General features: G+C 41.5%; 1 long non-coding RNA gene across 1 annotated transcript; it reads right to left on the bottom strand.

Annotated features, from left to right (window-relative positions):
- Nucleotides 1-2,966: 2,966 nt before the first annotated feature.
- LOC114208498 (uncharacterized) lies at nucleotides 2,967-20,205 on the bottom strand. Its single transcript, XR_015767979.1, has 2 exons — nucleotides 19,785-20,205; nucleotides 2,967-12,178 (listed from the first exon to the last, which is right to left on the bottom strand). It is a non-coding gene; the product is annotated as an uncharacterized LOC114208498 (long non-coding RNA).
- Nucleotides 20,206-20,431: the final 226 nt, after the last annotated feature.

Raw genomic sequence — 20,431 nt, 5'->3', positions numbered from 1 at the left:
CCTTGGCTAGCTAAGCTTATCCTCTTTGTAGCTCCTGAGAATGCACCTTATCAAACATGGGATTTGGAGGCAAACATAGATTCATATTCCTGTTCCACCAGTTACAAGCTATGTGATCTTAAGCGTGTTAACTAATCTCTCCTAATCTGTCTCCTCAGTGTAACACAGAGTTCAATAATAGCTATGAATATGGCTGTTCAGAAAATTAAACAGGTAGTAAATGTAAAATGTCTTGAGACATCGTCTTACACATAGTCTGAGTGCAGTCAATGCCTCTCCTCATAACTACCTTGGGTGTGGCAGCAGGTATGCACAGAGAAGTGAAGGACAGAATGTCCACAGACATCACTATTATTTTTCTTAATCATCACTAATCCTTGGTTCCATCTGTGCAGTATGTTCTTCCCACTTGAGATCCACAATAGTTCACACTAAAGACCTTCCGGAGCGCGGATGAGCCAACGGGGCAGTGTGGCTGCCAAGAAAGTACGGATGGAACCCTCATGCCACACCTGGACTACTGCATGACACATTTACCTTGGACATGAATGAACTGGAGAGCATGCCAAAGGGAGGAAGCAGGACAGGAAAGTGGCTGGAAAGATGCCACGTGAGAAATGTCTGCGGGACAGGGACAAGAAAAACTGAAGAGTGGGTACAACCAAACCAATGTTTGAAGAACTGACAGGTCAAAGGATGACTTCATTTATTCTGTCATTCCCTGGAGAGCACAACTCAGACCACTGGGTCGAAGTTACTTGGGGATACAATTCAAAGACTTTTCTGACAAGGCAGCTGTCTAGCAGTGGAGTGGGCTGGCCAGCAAAGGAAGGACTGAGTCCCAGAGCCAGGCTCCTGGGGCAGAGGTGGGTAAGCTGGAATGGACATCCCCCAGGTCCTTCACAACTTGCAAGTCTATCTCAGGAGAGGCCCATGACGGCTCCAACAGAAGCAGCCTTGAATTAGCAAGTCATTTATATAACCCAGTTCCTTCAGTGTATTATAAATCTTGGGGGCACTGCAAGAGGATATAGGGGAAAGACATCTTATTTACCTCAACACTAGCTATAGTTTCTACGCTACATGAAAGGCCCAATCTATGTATTTCACAAACACATAATGCTTATCACCTCTCAGGAGGGTACCTGAAGTGCCAAACCAACCTCTTTCTCATGTTCAATTTCTCATTCCAGAAACAATACAGTGGAGAAAGGAAACTATAACCACTAACGTTTAAAAATGGACTTCAAAGTAAAGAAATAACGGCTTTGTATTTGAGCACATTAGTTAATACTACGAACTTCAGTTTGCATACACGTAAAATGGGGATGATAGTGATATTTACCTCCAAGGACCGTTCATTCATTCATTCATTCAACAGATATTTGAGCACGAATTATGGACCAGGCCTGATTCCACCTGCTGGGAACTTACATCACTGAGCTAACAAGACATACAGCCCTTGCGGAGCTTACATTCTGGTTGGGGGAGATGGCAATACACACAGTAAGTAAACTAGAGTCTATTAGTATGAACATACTATGCAAAAGTGCTATGAGAAAATTAAGCAGGGATAGGGACAGGGCAGAGATGGCGGCAGTTTCTAAGAAAGGATTCAGTAAGCTAATGCAATGAAAGTTACTGCGGGGATAGGTTCAGTGTTAGCTATTATTACCATGGAGACTTCGGAGCTTGCAGGACCTACAGTTAAATGCATCATCCTGTCCTGAATCACTGAATAGGTGATATGTATTCAAAATCAAAACCAAAAGGGAGTGGATCCCAATATTGTTTTCAAGCGGAAAAATCAATGAAAATGTCATGACTCTGGAGTTCTGGCATTGCCTCATTTATGCAAGAGTGCTGTTAAGAATCTCTAGGAAATATAGGAATGCAAAAACTGGGGCTTGAATGCAATTACATCAGGTGAGTGACCTTTTCTAAGCTTTAGTTTTTCCCCGAGATCTGACCAGGGCTATTGTTAACATTTAGTAAACACATAGGTAAAGTGCTGGGCACACAGCAGGTACAGTTAGCTTACATTACCATTGTCCAAACTCATCTGAATTTTCAGATTTTCACTGTGTTCAGAATGAGAAAAACAAGGCTATACTCCTCAGGAGGCAACATCCCACAATCACGTGTTGCTAGGAATTGGCCTAAGGTCACTTGTTACGAGAATAAACCAGGAAAACATAAGGAAGCGTTCAACTGATTAAATGTTCAGTCCAGTTCTCAGCCTTGCTAACTCCTTGGCTGCAGTCTTCAGAATTCCAGAAGATGCAAACAAAAGACACACTGATTCACTCAAAACAGTTCTTCATACAAATCTGAGGATTTAGCCAAAAAGCAGTCCAAAAGGATTTATGAAGTGTGCCTCCCTCTGCAGAGCCTGCAAGTCAAGGACACACAGGCTCCCTTTAATCAGCCCTATTTTCCCAGAGATCTCTGTAGCATCCTCCCTCTGCTTCTTACCACTCTGATTGAGAGTCTTGGGAAATGAGAATTTAATTTGTTCTGTGTTGAACTTTTTCTCATGGGCACTTTACAAGGAAGGAGCTCTTTCTGTTTTCCCCTATCAGTCCCACTTCCACAAGTTCTGACATAAAGGAAAGCTTTGAAGTGTTTATTGGTGTTAACGCCTTTTCTACTAGCCATCCCCAAGATGAGAAGGCTATTTCTAGAATCGAAGTCCTGCACTCACTCCTAGATAGCACAGTAACCCTTCTCTGCTTATGGGAGCCTTGCATCCAGCAATCTGCCCCTTCCAGGGGTTGCTGTGACCCTCTGACAATTCAAAAGGAATAAAGAGGGACAAAGGTGTGGGCTTTGCTGGGTCTAAGTCAGTGCTTCTCAAATAATCTGTGGTGAAAGACCAGTTTGTTATTTCCAATCCATCACAGACTGATAATTTTCACAAAATACAATAAAAATTAACTGCTAGGAAAAAATTTAAAGACATGAAGTGCAAGCCAATGTTTTATTACTAGATTCAACAGTCATAGAATAAAGAGGGACAAAGGTGTGGGCTTTGCTGGGTCTAAGTCAGTGCTTCTCAAATAATCTGTGGTGAAAGACCAGTGTGTTATTTCCAATCCATCACAGACTGATAATTTTCACAAAATACAATAAAAATTAACTGCTAGGAAAAAATTTAAAGACATGAAGTGCAAGCCAATGTTTTATTACTAGATTCAACAGTCATAAAATTACTCTTGTCACATTGTGAAAATTTTCAATGTTTATTCACAACTTCTGTATTTTATCTAGCTGTGGACTGCAGCACTGATTGGTCACCAGTGAGCCATGCACACTTCACTTGAAATGAAACACAAAGCCAACTTACCCCCTTGCCCTACAAAATAATTTAAGTGCAGTGGTTGACACTAGTAATCACTCACTGAATATGAGCTACTGCTCTTCTCCCCAGGCCAGTGAGATGAAGGGACACATTAACCGGGAGACTGAGACGGATGAGTTCCTACCCTGTTGCTACTGACCTCGGACAAGTGTCTTCACCATGCGGAGCATTAGTTCCAAAATGTAAAATACACAATGAGATCTAGAATCTACCATCTAAATCAGTGACTTGTGAATTTAATGCATTATGTCCCAGTACACCAACCCACCAACATATACTCAAGCAGGCAACTGCAAAGTTTCATGAAGTAGTATTATCCTTACCACATGCTATGCATTCTGATTATTTTCTATTTTTTAAAAAATGCTGCTCAAGACATATTTGATTTCAAACCCACAGCTTGAAAAATGCTAGAGAGAATGATCTCTACAGTTCCTCTCCTCAATGATAGGGCTAACAAGTAGGTTGGTCAGTCATTTACAACTTGATTTCCAGAGAGCAGACATTAAAGTCAGGTGCATGGAAAAGTTTTTGTTGCTTTTGTTGAAGCCAGCTGATTCTACATTGGGATACTCTTTAAAAGATTTTTTTTTAATTCAAATATAATTACATTTATATTAGCTTCAGGTTTACAACATAATGATTCAACCACTCCATACATTTCTTAAGTGTTTGTCAAGATATGTGTACTTAATCCCCTTTATCTATTTCACCCAACCCCCCCCCCACCCCCAACCTACACTGGGATATTCTTAGTGAATCTATTGGTCTTGGACTCACACCCCTGAAAGGTAACCTAGAGGCAGCCCTGGAAAACTCCTATCTGCCCTCCCGCAAGTTTCCTTCAGGCAAATGTGACAGATGATTGTGAACAAATTTCCTTACTGGATTTTGCTGTCTGGCTAAATTCTGGAGAAGGGAGAAGGAGCAGCAGTGGGAGCCCACAGGCCGCTGAAAGTGGTTGGACCGCACCGGTATTTCCACTCCTTCACGTGCTAGCAGCAGCAGGTGACGGACTCTGTAGGAAAGGAGTACTGACAGGCAGCCTTCCGTGCAAGAGGGGATTTTATAGTCCTTTTGTTCTTTTAATGAATCATTTTATCTTGTGAATTGCAACTCTGTTGAAGAATAAAACATGAAATTATTTCCAATGACCTCTTTTGGGCTCTGTATAACCTCCCCTTTCCTCTTGAGTAGTAAGAACATCTCCAACCGGCCTCCCGACCCAAGCAGCTATGTGTTTTGTTTGGTAACTTTACCCTTATGAGATTCAGTAGGCTCTGTAGCTCTCTCCAGCTGAGGCAGGTCTTGATGCTCTAGGGGTATGGGGTGGAGGAGGGAGGTGGTTTCTCTCCCACCTGCACACCTCACCTTCTCCATGAGCTGATTCTTTGGTTGCTTCATGACTGTCCTCAGTGAATGTGAGAGCTGGTTCTGAGGAAATGACAGCTTTCAAAAAAGCTCCATCAGAATGCTGGCTTGCCTCTTCGTGAGGTTCAGAAGAGAATCCGGAGATGCCCCAGCCCCGCCCTGCCCCAACCCTTGGTGGGGGCGTTTTCTGCCTGGCTAGAGGCCTGCACTTTGGGATACCCTCCATATCCTGGCCCACTCCTGGGAGGGCACCTCTGTGACCTCTTTGCTGAGAGGCATAGCCAGGGTTCCCTGCAGGGGTCGTGCGGAGCGCTCTCCTGTTGGGCACTAGCCGGAAAGCTTAAGGCCCCAGCCATTTTCTATGGATTCACTTCAGACCAGTGTCCAAGAAACCTCCCATCTGTGCCCCACTCAATTCGCCCTCACTCTCCTCTCTCCACTCCTCTGAGCTTTGCAGAGTCTGGGCGTGAGAGCCTCTTTCTGGGATAATGCTCACCGATTTTCAGACAAAAGATGATCTCCAAGTTGAATGCACCCTTCTCTGAGGGAGGTTCCCCCCAAAGTTGATATCTCTCCCTCTTCCAGCCCTTTTACTTGTGTGTGAGGGATGAATGCAATTAAAGAATTGGTTCTACTGAAATAACCTTTTGAAAAAGGTCTGCAGGAAAATGCTGGCCACAGAGCTGCAGGCCTCTGACCAGAGAAAAGTGGGGGTTTTTTTTTTGTAAGCCTGAATTTTATTTTATTTTATTTTTTTGTTTTAGTGTAGTTACACATTGTTACATGAGTTGGAAAAGTGGACTACAAGTAAAAGAATGAAAGTGGACCACTTTCTAACACCATACACACAAAATCAAAATGGTTAAGTACCTAAATGTCAAAAGTGAGGATTTTCAAGACCTTGTTTTTAGCTGTGAGCTCTTCTCACCTCTTCTTAGAAAACAGGGAAGACTCCACTCAGCACCTCACACTGCCTTAGATTTCTACTGCAAGCCACACTGCAGGCTCTGTGAACAGCAATGGATAGAAACATGGTCCTTGTCCTCAAGGAACTCCCAGTCTAAGGAGACATCAAATACACATAACCCCACACACATCCATTAATTGTGACAAGCTCTCTGAAGAAAAAGCAGAGTGCCACAAGACTGGACATAGTTGGTGTCGAGTCTCTGAGAAATTACTATTTAACCAGAGGCTAAGAAACAACCAGATGGAGTGAACAGCAAGGGTATCCCAGGCAGAAGAAAACGCACCTAAGGCAAGAGACTTCATTCCCCAAAGGGTGAGCGAGTCAACTGGGTGCAAAAGATGAAATCAGAGAGGTAGGTGAGAGCCAGCTGCCCAGGACCTCCAGGTACGTTAAGGACAATAGTCTTGGTCCCCAGAGTAAAGAAAGCCATCAGTAAAGAAAGCCATCAGTATTAACTTAATTTCCTATACTTTTCCTGTTCTGGACTCCGACCCTCCCTCTTACCACTTGGCTAGCTGTGTGGCTTAGGGACCGCCATGAGCCGAGCCTCCTCAGGTTCCTCACTTAGAAGATTTGCATTAGAGTGAAATGAGCACCTGGGTGCTCAACAAACATGGATTCATCTTAAGCAAAAAAGGTAAAAAGGAAGGTGTCTTCTATTTGATCCAACTGCTTAAACAAAATTCTGTAAATTACACAAGAGATTGTCCAAAATGCATTTACTAAAGAGTGGCACATTTTATGGTATTAGGATTGGATATTAGAATAATTTAAGACTTGCTAGGTGAGTCAGAATTTTTTTAACAGATATCAGTGCTACTAAAACGTAGATTTATGTCTGGACATTTTATTGGCAGACATTTTAAACTCCTTGACATCTTCCCCATAAAAAAAAGGGTGTCTATATTCCCAATGACATAGCTTCCCAGAAATCTAGTCTTCATCAATGTGACTTTGAGAATTTCCATCTTCCCAGAGGATCTAAACCTCTACAGTAAAAATAGTATGTTATCTACAAAGGGCTGAGCAAAGGTACCACCACTTCTCAATCTGATGCCCACGGCAGACACTGGTAAGACATGGATGGGTGGGTACAGCACTCCTTCCTGTGGACCAGATGTAGCCTCAGGAGTCTCAACGAAGTGCTCTAGGCAGCTACCCCCACTGACCCAAAAATATTCCCAGTCTGAAGGTACTCATTTTCAAAGTGGAAAAAAAAATGAAGCAATGGGAGTCTAATATAGGTAATATAACTGGAATTCGATTTACAAAGAGCAGAAAATGAAAACGAGTTTCCCACTAAATTGGAACTGTTCTCCACATCTTCCCATTTTCTTAACAGCACCACCCATCTTCTCATAATCTCATGGAAAACAAAGTACAGTAGTAGTCCAAATGCATAAAAATATAATCAGCTTACTCCACTCCATTTCTATTACATGAACTGTCTTAACATATATCACATCAGAAGCATGTATTACAATCCCAAACCCTTTCAAACAATTTAAAGAACTCCAGCTGGGAATGTTCCAGGCACATTCTCATACTTCGCACTGTCAATGGGAATCTTCACAATCATCATGTTTTGGAGGTGTCTCCCTTACTCTTGCTCATGCTTAATGAGATTTTGTGTGGTACAAGATTAACTGAACAGGTAATGTGAAAATGAACTGTATGACAGGGATAAGTTATGTAAATATGAATGTAGAGTTTTAAGGAAGCAATTTCTAGGAGGAAAAATCAGAAGCACAGAAACACAAAGGGAGACTTGCTGTCTCAAAAATCAATTGATCTGGAAAAAATAAATCCATTTAATAATGACACATTTATAATCGCCTGGTTATTCAGAAGGAGGTATAGCAAAATATTTGAAACTGGTGTGGCTGGGTCAAGAGCTCACCACCCTGGCTCCAACTTTGCATGGTATGATCAAGGCAGAATACTGCATGGGATCTGGGTGGGGGCAGTTCCTACAACTACAATCTGATTTCCAAAGCATGGCCCCAAGTAAGAACTTTGTGATGAAGTAGATAGGGTCTACAAATGCTTTTTACTCATGGCTAATAAAACATGATCCCTGAGAGAAGATTATTGCTGCCTACTTCTTGTCTCTATGATTTTACTTATTTTCAAATGTAGACATGTAGTAACAAATAGAACTCTTTCATGATCAACAGCAAGCCTAGAACACTCCTTCTAATGAGGCTGGTCCTATTTGAGTTACAAGTCCAATTAGGACGTCTAAAAGTTTGATTTATTGGGCGCCTAGGTGGCTCAATCGTTAAACGTCTGCCTTCAGCTCAGGTCATGATCCCAGGATCCTGGGATCGAGCCCGACATCAGGCTCCCTGCTCTGTGGGAAGCCTGCTTCTCCCTCTCCCACTCCCCCTGCTTGTGTTCCTGCTCTCGCTATGTCTCTGTCAAATAAATAAATAAAATCTTTAATAAAAAAAATTAAAAAGTTTGATTTATTTAGAGATACTGGAGCTATTCTTTTCAGACATTGTTATTTCTACATTTTGAGAATATGCCACACTTGAATTTTCCTTTAGTCATAAAATGGTCACATATGTACACAGAGCTAGCTGTGTGTAGATATAATTCATGATACATAGTACATGCGCATATATATATGAGATAATACAATTTCATCTTTACCACAGTTCCAAAGAAGTGGGCAAATGAGGCAACTAGAGCGTGGAGAGACCCAGTGAGCCACCCTGATTTCAAGAGATACAGCGTAAAGCAAGAAGTGCCCCATCACCTCACTACCTGTTGAGGCCCTTTTCCCATTTTTTTAGTACTCACTGTAGGCTTCAGTTTCTTTGTATTTTACAAAATTTTATAACTATGTTATGTCAGAAACCCTGGAAATACGTCTACAGACTAGAAAAGTTTAAATGCAAAAAGACATGAAAATTACATTTTAACATTTTAAATTCTTATTTGAAACTGTTATCTTCACACTAAAGACTAAGGAAGAAAGCAATCCACTCACTCCTGTTGTGGGCTGCAACAGTGCTTTTACCCTAAAGCGCTTTTTTTTAATTGTGGTAAAATATACATAAAATGTATATTTTAACTATTCTTAAGTGTGTAGTTCTGTGGCATGAAGTATTCACACTGTTGTGCAACCGGCACCATCCATTTTCATTTTTTCATCTTCCCCAATAACTCTGTCCCCATCGAACATGAACTGCTCCCCCCCCCCACCACCAGTCCTGGGCAACAACCATTCTACTTTCTGGCATTAGGAACTTGACTACTCTAGGAACCTCATACCAGAGGAGTCACACAATAGTTATCTTTTTGTGTCTAGCTCATTTCACTTAGCTATCATCAAGGTCCATCCATCCATGTTGTAGCACGTGTCTGCATTTTCTTTTTTAAAGCTGAGTAATATTCCATTGTATCCATACACCTTCTATTTATCCATTTGTCCATCATTGCTTCTACCTTTGGACTACAGTGAATAATGCTGCTGTGAACCTGGGTGTACAAATATCTGTTTGAATCCCTTCGTTTGGGTATATAACTGGAAGTGGAATGGGATGCTGGATCATAGAGTATTTCTATGTTTAATTCCATTCTTACATACCTAAATGAAGAATGCAATGAATACACCAACCAGACACATTGTGTCTGTTTTAATCAAAGCAGTGGAAAAACCCCATCAGATTTTTCCTTGCATCACTTCTCACTTAACCTGTTGGAACACCTTACATCTATGAACTGCCTTGAAGATGCCAAAGACCTCCAGGCCTAGGCAAGCCTTCCAGAGCTCTTGCCACAGACCAAGCCTCGGGCTTTCCTGTTGACAGGAAACAGGACCCAGTATAGCTCCATCTGCAGAAGTGCCGGGGTGATTCCAAACTACACCCAACATTCGCTCTACAGCATCCCACAGGCTCGGCTGTGGATCCTGGCATCAGAATCTGGTGTATGAAACCTGAATTTTTATAAAACTAGTAACGGGAAAACAGGAAGATCAAAGGTGGTGGTGAAATCCTCACCAAGGCCAATGATTGCACAACACATCGCTCCCTGAGGCACTTTTTTCCACCTGCTATAACACTAAAAATTAGGAATGCTTCAAGTTACTTGAAAATTCACCAATCCCAGAACTTTCCTTTCTTAGAAGTTCTTCCAGGGTTTCTGTCAGAAATTCCCGTTCTGTTTAAGGCAGAAAACTCCCAAGGAATTTCAGGACCGATAGTGTAATATACAGCTCCCTATAAGTAATCAAAAACATCATCTAGCCCGACGTTTAGAGAAACTCTGAATGTATGATGACATGTGAAAGTACTGGGCCATAATGTGGTCAATGCCATGTGAAAAACAATTCAAGACCAAGCAGGTATGGCTCAAGGGAATGGTCCCTGTTCAGGAGAGAAGGGGGGTTAAAGAGAATTATGTGAACAGGCAAAGGAATGCAATGACCAGGAATGTCTGAGGATCACACAATGAAGGGTGAAACTGACCCTCTCTGAATGGGAAGGCAAAGCTTCGCCTCTCTGTTCACACCTCTGGTTCCCCTTTTCCCTCATTCTGTCTCAGTGAAGGACGTGATAATACACTTGCCCCAAGTCCAAGATATTAACTGGGCTGCACTGATTAGCAGGTAAGGTCTCTGTACACTAAAAGGTCACACATATGGCTTTTCCTTCCCTGGATCCTCTCACCCTGTGGTAGGCACACCCTGACCTCAGCAGGCTCTGTCATCTCTTAGCCCAAGAATATGGGTCATTGCTTTGGGTTCCTACACCAGTCATCTATCCAGAGGATAGTCAAATTCCCAAATATTGACATGAATCTGGGAAGAGGTAAGAGATCTCTGTTTAATGCACTGAGCCTAAGCTATATAAGATTATGTGAGCTTTGCAGCAGACTGTGAGCTAACACGTAGTTAAGTTCATGTACTTTGATTCTTGTCTGCTGCTGATCCATGTATACAGCTTCCCTAGGGGTCTTGGAAAGATATGGGAAACCCTGGGTTCTTTTAGAACCCCACCCCAAACCAACAGTACTCTCTAGTGTGGGATGCAGGCTAAAGATGCACGCTGTTAAATTTCCTAGTCTTTTAGGCAAACCTGATGCTGGATTGATATTCATAGATTTATCTCCCTGAAATCAATTTGTTTTAGATGTTACTTCAGAGTGGTCCTCAATTCTTGATAGAAATAAAATTATTTACATTTTATTTTCATGTAAAGATGACAGCAATGATAACATGGGCATTCAGCAAATATTTTTTCAATTAGACTAGATTCTAAATTATTTTTTATATTCCTGAAACATGATGTGTCCTATCCATTCCTTAAGCACAAAGATATAATTTTACTCATGCAATATCATCAATGTTGTTCAACATGTAGGGCTTTTTTCCCTCCCTGTTTAAGTCAAATTTCATTTTGCACATCTAATGTTGACAAGTATCTAGCTAATCACGTTACCCCTTATTTATAAAAACGGCAAATCAACTGCTCCTCACAGTCCCCATGCAGCTCTTCCTGCCCCTGTACTTTAATAAAAACACCTTTTTACCCTAAAAGGGGGAAAAAAAAAAGGAGAGGGGGGCACCTGGCTGGTTTAGTGGGTGAGGCATGTGACTCTTGATCTCAGGGTTGAGCTCAAGCCCCACATTGGGTGTAGAGATGACTCAAACATAAAATTAAAAAAAAAAAAAGGGCACAGATTTCTCTGAATACCTCTTCAGAAATACTGATTCACACTTAGCACTTATCTAGCACCAGAATCTTAAAAGTTCTAAAGATCTTTTTTTTTTTAAAGATTTTATTTATCTATTTGAGAGAGAGAGAATGAGAGCCAGAGAGCACGAGAGGGAAGAGGGTCAGAGGGAGAAGCAGACTCCCTGCTGAGCAGGGAGCCCGATGTGGGACTCGATCCCAGGACTCCAGGATCATGACCTCAGCTGAAGGCAGTTGCTTAACCAACTGAGCCACCCAGGCGCCCAAAAGTTCTAAAGATCTTAATACATGTCCACTCAGTGCAACCATCTTCACCCTGCCATGCAAGCAACTACCCAACTCCTCCTTAGCCCCACCATGTTACAAAACAAGACAAAGATTGAGGGAATAACATACCCTATGTTCCAGGAGAGGTACAATACAGGAACAAGGCAAGTGGGTTTCTGGGTCCCCACCACTGTTTCACATGCCCGCTTCATCTTCAGTCTTCCTTTCTGGGCATGATAGGACTCCTTTGATGGAAGGCAAGATGGCTGCCATCCTTCAGTTATCACAGTACTGTACCTTTAGAATGGACAGCATCAGCACTGTGATAACTGAGCCAGGGCAGCCTGTCAGTCACGCTGTCGGCCAGCACCATCCTTTCTGGGTGGTTGCACAACTCCCTCCGAAGGCTCCTCATGGAGTGAAGAACTAAAAGATCCCCTTCTGGTTCGAGATGTGGGGAAGCGAAGAAAAAGTAAGGTCGTGGCCCAGCAAGTGTTGAGACTGAAACAATAAAGGCCCAGTTGAATCATATTAAAATGAAAAATGGACAGAAGATGAATGCATGTTAATGACGAGCAACCATGTGATTAAGCTTTCACTCTGATCAAATATGCAGTAAGCTTCCCAGCTGTTACAGTGATACTTCTTCCATGCATGGATTCACTGACTTTATCTCCCTGACCTCAATCACCCATGCAATAAATACTTATTAAGGAACTACTCTGTTTCAAGTTCTCTTCTAGATGTTCAGCCAATGAAGCTAAGACATGGCCCTTCACCCTCAAAGTGCTCACAAACATAACCATATAGCCATACTACTTCACGTGTGTGCCTAACATTAAACAATTTCCCGTGTGCATTCTCATTTGGTTTTCACAAGAACCCATATGGGGCTGTCCATGAATTATTCATTAATTTATCACCAAAGGATTCTAGAAATAGATTAGATATCATTAGCCCATTTTACAGATAGAAAATAAAAACCTAAGAGGTTAGGTGATTTACCTGAGATCATGCCCTAAGTTATGGTAAACCTGGGCTCAAATCCACATTCAATGATCAAGCCCAGTGCTTTTTTTCTCTACCCCAACCTGGCCATTCGACTCATCAACTGGATACACAATTTATACAAACAAAAGGATTTCTGAAAATATTTAATTTTGGCTTAAGATTTTTAGTTTTCTCAGTATCTCCGATCATGAAGCAGAAACTAGTGGGGATTTTATGCTTTAAGGAGATACACACATTAGCAAAAAAAAAAAAAGAGAGAGAGAGAGACTTTTATTGTTCTTGCTCTGAGTGCTAAGGATGTACTCAAATTGATGATACTGATGATAATTACATACTTAAGCATACCTGCATGGTATTTTCCACTACAGTTAATGTCAATTCTACAGTTACAGTGGGGCAAGAACCTCTGACCTTTGGAATGCCTTAAAAAAAAAAAAAAATCACTTGCTTTGAAATTATCTGTACCTTTGAGATGCACCCTGAAGTCATTTCAGGGATGATTCTTAGTTTTAATAAGAAGTATAAAACGATTCTGAAATTGGAATTCAGGCTTCAGAATATCAACTTATTAAAACCATGATTCACTCGGTTTTTTTCCATGTCAGTCATAAGATCTCAAGTTATTTCAATATGAATGGAACTTGACAGATATTTGAAAAATAATTATGTTTTCAATTAGGCATTTTCTCAGTTTCAATGATTCATTATATGCAAATTAAATATTAGCACTGTACTTCAAATAAGACAGAGAGATAGATGAGTCAATTCTTTAGATCAGAAGTCAGAACACAGCAATACAGTGACTTTCTGCACTATGAAACTGACCTAATCTTCAGAAAAGTAACATCCAGTGAAATAATCCACCTCCATACAAATTAAAACAACATTCTCTAACATGTAAAAATATCTAATACTTAAGGAGGTCACAATGGCTAGGTCTTAGCCAACTGATGTAATACAGCGTTGAAACACGAGAGGGCAACGAAGATTTAAAAAAAAAGTTGGATCCCATAACCCAAGGTTCCTGGAAACAGCTGCACATTTTCATTCAAATTATAAACATCTGTTACATGAAAAGAAAGATACCGTGATTACTTGAGAATAAAATTTTAGATAGCTGATCTGTCAAAAAGAATAAAAAGATCACCACCTAACATTTTTTCTGGCCACAGATTCCATCAGCTCTGGAAAAGATGAATACTTCCTCGGAGACACTGAAGAGTGGACAAGTATGGGCACAACTAAGTAACCCTGATGTTCTTAGGAGTTATTAGACTGTTCCTCACTAAGACTGAGCATTAATGTAACTGAATGTCTAAATACGAAGTATACAAAGATGAACTTCCTGTCTGTCATGTACTGCAAAGTTGAAATTCACCTTATTTAGCCATGACCAAAACCCATACAACTAAACATTTCTGCTACAGCAAATAAAGGATCTTTCCTTATTTCTCTCACACTTCATTTTTTTCCTATCTAAACTGGGATTTAAAAAATAAATCAACGCAGAGACCAAGTGATAAAAAGCAAACTGTCATTATTCCGCGAATAAGAGACATTTCTTTCTCAAAAGATTTTTTATAAAAATTGAATTTTTTTAATATTAAAACAAGGGACTGCAGGTACTCATGCTACACTATCAAAATATACTGCACAGTTAAAGGAGAAGAAAAAAAAATAGTGATGTAAAATGCTTTCCTCCAGAGAGCAAATTGATTTTAAAGTTCTTCTATGATAAAAATGATACAAACTGAGAACAATTTCTTCATGATGCAGGCACCAAATATTACCAATAAGTCAAGTACCTGTGGCAAACTGGTATACTAAAGAACTTGCTTTTAAATCTTGTGGAGTACAAATGCACAAAGAAGATGTCCCATTCCTCTTATCTCTGGACTAAAAATGAAAATACAATGATTTTGAACGTCTAAATACCTGAGTCAGTCACTGGAGCCACTGAAAATAAGCAATGCAAAGTATTTAAAAAGTACTTTTAAACTAAAATAGTTTAACTAGGTCTAAATTTCAACCCACCTGTGCTCGCTTCGGCAGCACATATACTAAATTTCAACCTACCAGCCTTTTACTAAAGTGTGATTTTTTCCAAATCAAAACTGTAATCCAATTCACTGATACTATAAAATGTGCATATCTGACCAAATTGGGAAGCTATAAAAATGTACTTCCACAAAAGATGCTCAAGTATCAATTACTGCTTTGCATATTGTTGCAAAGCTCTGCTACATTAAGTTTTTAAAAACTAACTTGTGCCAGAGATTATTAGGAGACCTGGACTGTGGGGGGGTTATACGTATTTTTTTCTTAAGAAAAAACTGGCTCAAAAGGCAAGGAGAAGCCAAGGACCGCTGCCCTGTGCAGTGCACCGTCCACCCCAATTCTCGTGAAGCATTAACTGGGAGTAATTAGAAAGGAGTATCATGTTTTACCCACTCCCAGCAGTGGCCCCTAAATCATCTCCTACTGCATATCCCTAACAGATCCATCTCGAGGAAAAGCCCTATCAAAAAAAATATGGACACAATAAAGTAGAGGGAGAAAGAACAAGCGTTCTCCTTATGCTAACAGGGATTTTAGTCCAAAAAGGCTACAGAAGACTAAAAATTTACAAATAAATGGGTCAGCCCATAAATTCTATTATTAACCTTTTCCTCTTATATACACACACTCAGCATACGTATTTTAGTCCAGCTGTCTGTTCCACAGTTATTTTGCTTTCTGATTTTGTTCTAGGCTCCATTTCCCCCCAGATTTTGGATTTTATAAGTCTACTCACAAGTCAGTTTTATTCTGATTTCACCTCTGTATTAAACCTTTTAAGATAACTAGTCGAAATGATCTACCCCTGGCTAACCACCTCTAAACACCCTAACGGTCTCTAATTAATCTATGATTTCCTCATTATTGCAGCATTGCCATTTAAAGATTCTGGGTCTTAGATTCTCCGATGCCCTGCATGGACAACTGAAGAGGGCAACACCAAAGATTCTCACCATCCTCAAGTTCTAGAGCCATGAGCTGCTCCAGAAACAAACTCCTCTTTTCCACAGAGTCCACCATTCTCAGAGCTTTTATTCCTACATCTGTAAAATAAACACACTTCTATTTGTACCATATGCTACAGCGGTAGTGCACTCATTATTAGGTGCTATTTCTTATACAGGCATACCTCAGAGCTATTGTGGGTCCAGTTCTAGACCACTGCAATAAAGTATCACGATAAAACCAGTCAAAAGATTTTTTGGTTTTCCAGTGCATACGTAAGTTATGTTCATACTACACCATAGCCTATTAAGTGTGCAATGGTATTATGTCTAAAGAAACAATGTAGGGCGCCTGGGTGGCTCAGTTGGTTGGGCGACTGCCTTCGGCTCAGGTCATGGTCCTGGAGTCCCGGGATCGGGTCCCGCATCGGGCTCCCTGCTCGGCGGGGAGTCTGCTTCTCCCTCTGACCCTCCCCCCTCTCATGTGCTCTCTCTCTTTCTCACTCTCTCAAATAAATAAATAAAATCTTTAAAAAAAAAAAAAAAAACAATGTAGAGGGGCACCTGGGTGGCTCAGTTGGTTAAGCTTCCGACTCTTGTTTTTGGCTCAGGTACACGGAGCCTGCTTAAGAGTCTGTCTCTCCCTCTGCCCAGGCTCTCTCTCTCAAAAAAGAAACAATGTACATACTTTAATTAAAAAAAAAAATCTTTAAAAAAAATACCTTACCCAAAAAATGCTTATCATCTGAGCTTTTAGCAAATCATATTCACTGACTACAGATCACCAAAACAAGTATAATAATGAAAAGTTTGAAGTATTCTGAGAATTACTAAAAAGTGACACAAAGACACAAAGTGAGCAAATGCTGTTGGAAAAATGGTGCCAATGGACTTGCCCAACACAAAGTTGCCACAAACCTTCAATGTGTAAAAAAAAACACACAAAAACAAAAACCACCATATTTGTGAAGCACCATAAAACAAGGTATGCCTGTACTGTACTGTAATTTGACACTGCTAATAATTACTTCTTCAAATCAGCAGTATTGTTCCTAAAGTCAGAGACTGTTTTCTTCACGGCACTTCACCTCACTAATCACAGTCCTTTCCACAACGTGCAAGCTCAACAGGTATTTGATTAACTGACAAACCTTGTCATTTCCTATGGCTTCTCTAAATAGGTTATCAACCAAAGTGTACGTTTAATTCCAGCCTCTGTCTGTTTGGTCTTAAGCAACATATATGACAGTCTGTCATCTATAAAATGAGGATATTGTATTTAAATGACCCCTAAGTCCCTTCCAGTGCCATTAGTCAATCTCATTAGACAAAACCAAACCCCAAAGATGGCACTATCTCCATTCAGGTCAGCATTTCCTTTTTTTTTTTTTTGGAGACAAGGGGTCAGCAGCCTTGGGGGCCGAATTACCACCAGTGGAGCTATGATGTGGGGATGGGGGCATGGGGGAGTGGAGAAGAGAAAGTAAATGGAGTAAGAGAAAACAAACATGAGTGGTATCACTAATATGCCACCAGATGTCACAATAGTTACTGTGTCACCTACTGTTCTCTGATAGAGCTTGGCATGCCCAGGAGCCTTTTACAAAAGCAGCTACAGCTAGATGTGTGGGTATCTTAAGTTTTCCCACGACACCCCTACTAAGCTTTCTAGTTCCCTACAAACTTTTATCGACCTTCCTGAGTACGGCATGCCTCTCACAGAGAAATATGCAAAGCATTCACTATTAGGTCTCATGTTCTAAAATAATGACTCTTGGGATCCCCAAACTTCCACATGAAAAACAGCAAAGGAAAGCAGAGATTTTACACAGTCACCTCTTCTGAAATTAATCCATCGACCAAAAGGAGCGATGTTACAGGCCAGTGCTGTCCAAGAGAAGTAAAATGCAAGCCATGCATATGTTTTTAAATACTTTAGCAGCCATATTTAAAAAGAAATTTAAAACAGATTAAATCAACCTTAACATATTTTCATTTAGGTCCATATACCTAAAATAGTATCATCTGAACATGTAATCAATATAAAAATAACTCGGGATATTTTACTTTCTTTATACCAAATCTTTGAAAACTGGGGTATAATTTATACTTACAACACATCTCACTCAATTCAAACTCTAGATTTTCATCAGAAATACTTAACCTATATTTAGATTTCACCCGTTTTACAGTTTAAAAAGTAGATGCATATGTCCAAATTGTTTCCAAACATATTTAAGTTTTCCAATAACTGCATCAAATATCAATTTTAAGAATTTACTAAAATTTGAAATTCAGCTCATTATCGTAGCCAGATTTCAGGTGCTTGACAGCAGCACGTAGGCTACCGTATTAATGAGGTTACAGACAATCCTGTCACCTGGATTCTTTTAAACCTGAACCAGACTGAAAGATATTACCCTCTTCAACCAGCAAGTCCTTCTACAACACCCACCAGGTGCACAAATGATGCCAAGTATTTTCTGCCCCACTGCTAATCCTTAAGTTGTCAATACTTTAGTGATGATCACTAATTAAGCAGCCCTTCCCAGAGACTGAACAATGCTTTTTGCTCAGAGAGAAAGGTACACCTCAACTCAAGAAAAGAATGGAGACACTGAAATTCAGATACGCAGTTCGGTTCCAAAGTAAAGGTGGAAAATCCTGACATCGTTACTTCTTTGTCCAGGATCTTAGTCACCCCGCAAAACTTACCCACATTGTTTATGATGAGCCTCTGAACTTCACACTCACAGCAGCTGTCCCTGCATCCTGATTCTTCATCTTCCTCAAGCGCTCCCTCCCAGCCTCCCTCCACAACCTCCTTTATACTCTTTAGAGCAGATTCCAGGAGCCCCTCTTCATTCTGAAAAATGCTGGTTATTGTTGACATACCGAAACATATGAATAATTCAATAAATGAATCCCCAACCATCCTATTAATCATTCATTGGTCTAGGTACCCAAGTTACCTTGAGAAAAGCTTTTCTGAACATGCATGGAAAGTATCCCCTCTACTCCTCCCCAAAGGAACCAATAACAAACACTTCAGTTTTCCCTCCCTATGTCAAAGTTCAGTGTTTCTCCTGCAGCTGATTTAAAAGTTGATCTTCTAAAGGAGCTGGATTCCTAAGATAGTTCTATTTTGAGCGTTCTTCCTGTTCTGAAGCTAAAGTTGGAAAGGTTTAGGTGGTGATGTCATGAAAGACAGGCTGTTGGCTTTTACAGAAGGGTCTTCAGCAACTCTGGGGATGCTCATATGGTGGAACCCAAGAGCGGGGTGATGTTCATTTTTCATCTCTTTCCTTTCCCTTCCCTTCCTTGTGAGTCCCAGCTATTATTTAACCAGCAAGAAAACAAGTTCAAATAAGCATGCAAACGTATTTTACTCAAAAACGCAAAGACTGAGAAGATGGAAAATGCCTCACTCTAGGGAAGAAAGGTGACAACCTCCTTCTCCACTCTTCGTCCCCACCTTCCCAAATATCTATCAAAGGTCTATGGACAAAAAGGTAAGAAGGACAGCTGGTGAGAAGAATCAAGGGATTATAAATCTAGGTTTGAAGAGGAAAATGCTGTTGGGGATATTAAGGACAGAAAGGGGACCCTTGGGTCCACTGTTTTCTCCTCCCTTTTGGAATGGTTGGATTTGGGGCTGGGTGTGTCTTTGCTTGGGAGACGTGTTTGGCTCTGTAGAACCAAGAGGGGCCAGGGTGGGGCCCAGGAAAATAGAGCCAGAGACAGGCTGCTTTAGGCCGGGTTCTGGGCTAAGCTCTTAGGGAAAGAAAAAAAGGGGGCTGTCAGGAGACAGCAGACAATTCCATTAGAATACCTGGTAAGGAACAAATAACGGCACTGACCTAAAGAGATCACCTCTCTCAATCTAAATCCAGCAGTTAGTTGCTGGTTGGCAGGGTGCAGGTCCAGAGGGAAGAGAAAATCCCAGCACATCTGTAGACCACAACTTGCCTGGATCCGGGATGGATGTGCCTGGTGCAATTGGCAGGTGAAAGCAACACTTTCTGGTCAATTCTGGGATGGGGGATTAGCTAAGAACCCTGGGGAACACAAGATTCTCTGGTTTTTCAGCTTACCTCTCCTCCAAAGCGAGAATAAGCACAGGTGTGGTCCTTCTCCAAGAAGGTGGCAGCTCGCGCGCGGGTGGCTGAGTGAGTGAAAAGATTCCTTGGCCCGGGAAGGCAGGAAGAAGCCGCGGGTTCAGCTGCGACCAGGAGCAGGCGATCTCCGCCAAGTCCCTTCCCCTTCTTGAAAACCGAACAGGACCGGCAGAAATTACAACAACGCACCCCCCCCCAATAATGTTTCTAATAAAAGAAACAGCCTCTCATGCCTACATAAAAAACTGCACACTCGGGATGATGGAAATAAACAGGTGAGCCCGTTGTAAAGCGGGAAAAGATTGGGGACGGGAGAAAGAACGTACAGAGAAATCGAGGCTTCCTCGCCCTCCCCGCACACCCCCTCCCCTCCGAGAGCCCCACAGAATGTGCGTGTGGCAGGTTGCAAGCTAAAAATGCCACACTGACAGACCCCCCCCCCCCGCCCATTCTCCCTCCTACCCCAGGGTCCAGCGTCCCGGCCTCGTGGTAGCTCCCGGTCCCCGGACGCCGCGCGGGGCTCCCCCTCACCCCGGACCGCCGCCGCCGCGGGGACTCCGCTCTTCCTCTCTCCTCCCTCCCTCCTCCTCCGCCTCCTCCTCGCAGACTCCTCCCGCCGGATC

Source organism: Eumetopias jubatus, unplaced genomic scaffold, assembly GCF_037043125.1.
Source record: "Eumetopias jubatus isolate StellerSeaLion01/CBP00866 unplaced genomic scaffold, mEumJub1_p1.0 scaffold_4, whole genome shotgun sequence".
In the NCBI taxonomy this organism is placed as follows: Eukaryota; Metazoa; Chordata; class Mammalia; order Carnivora; family Otariidae; genus Eumetopias; species Eumetopias jubatus.
This window is presented reverse-complemented; position numbering and strand designations above follow the sequence as displayed.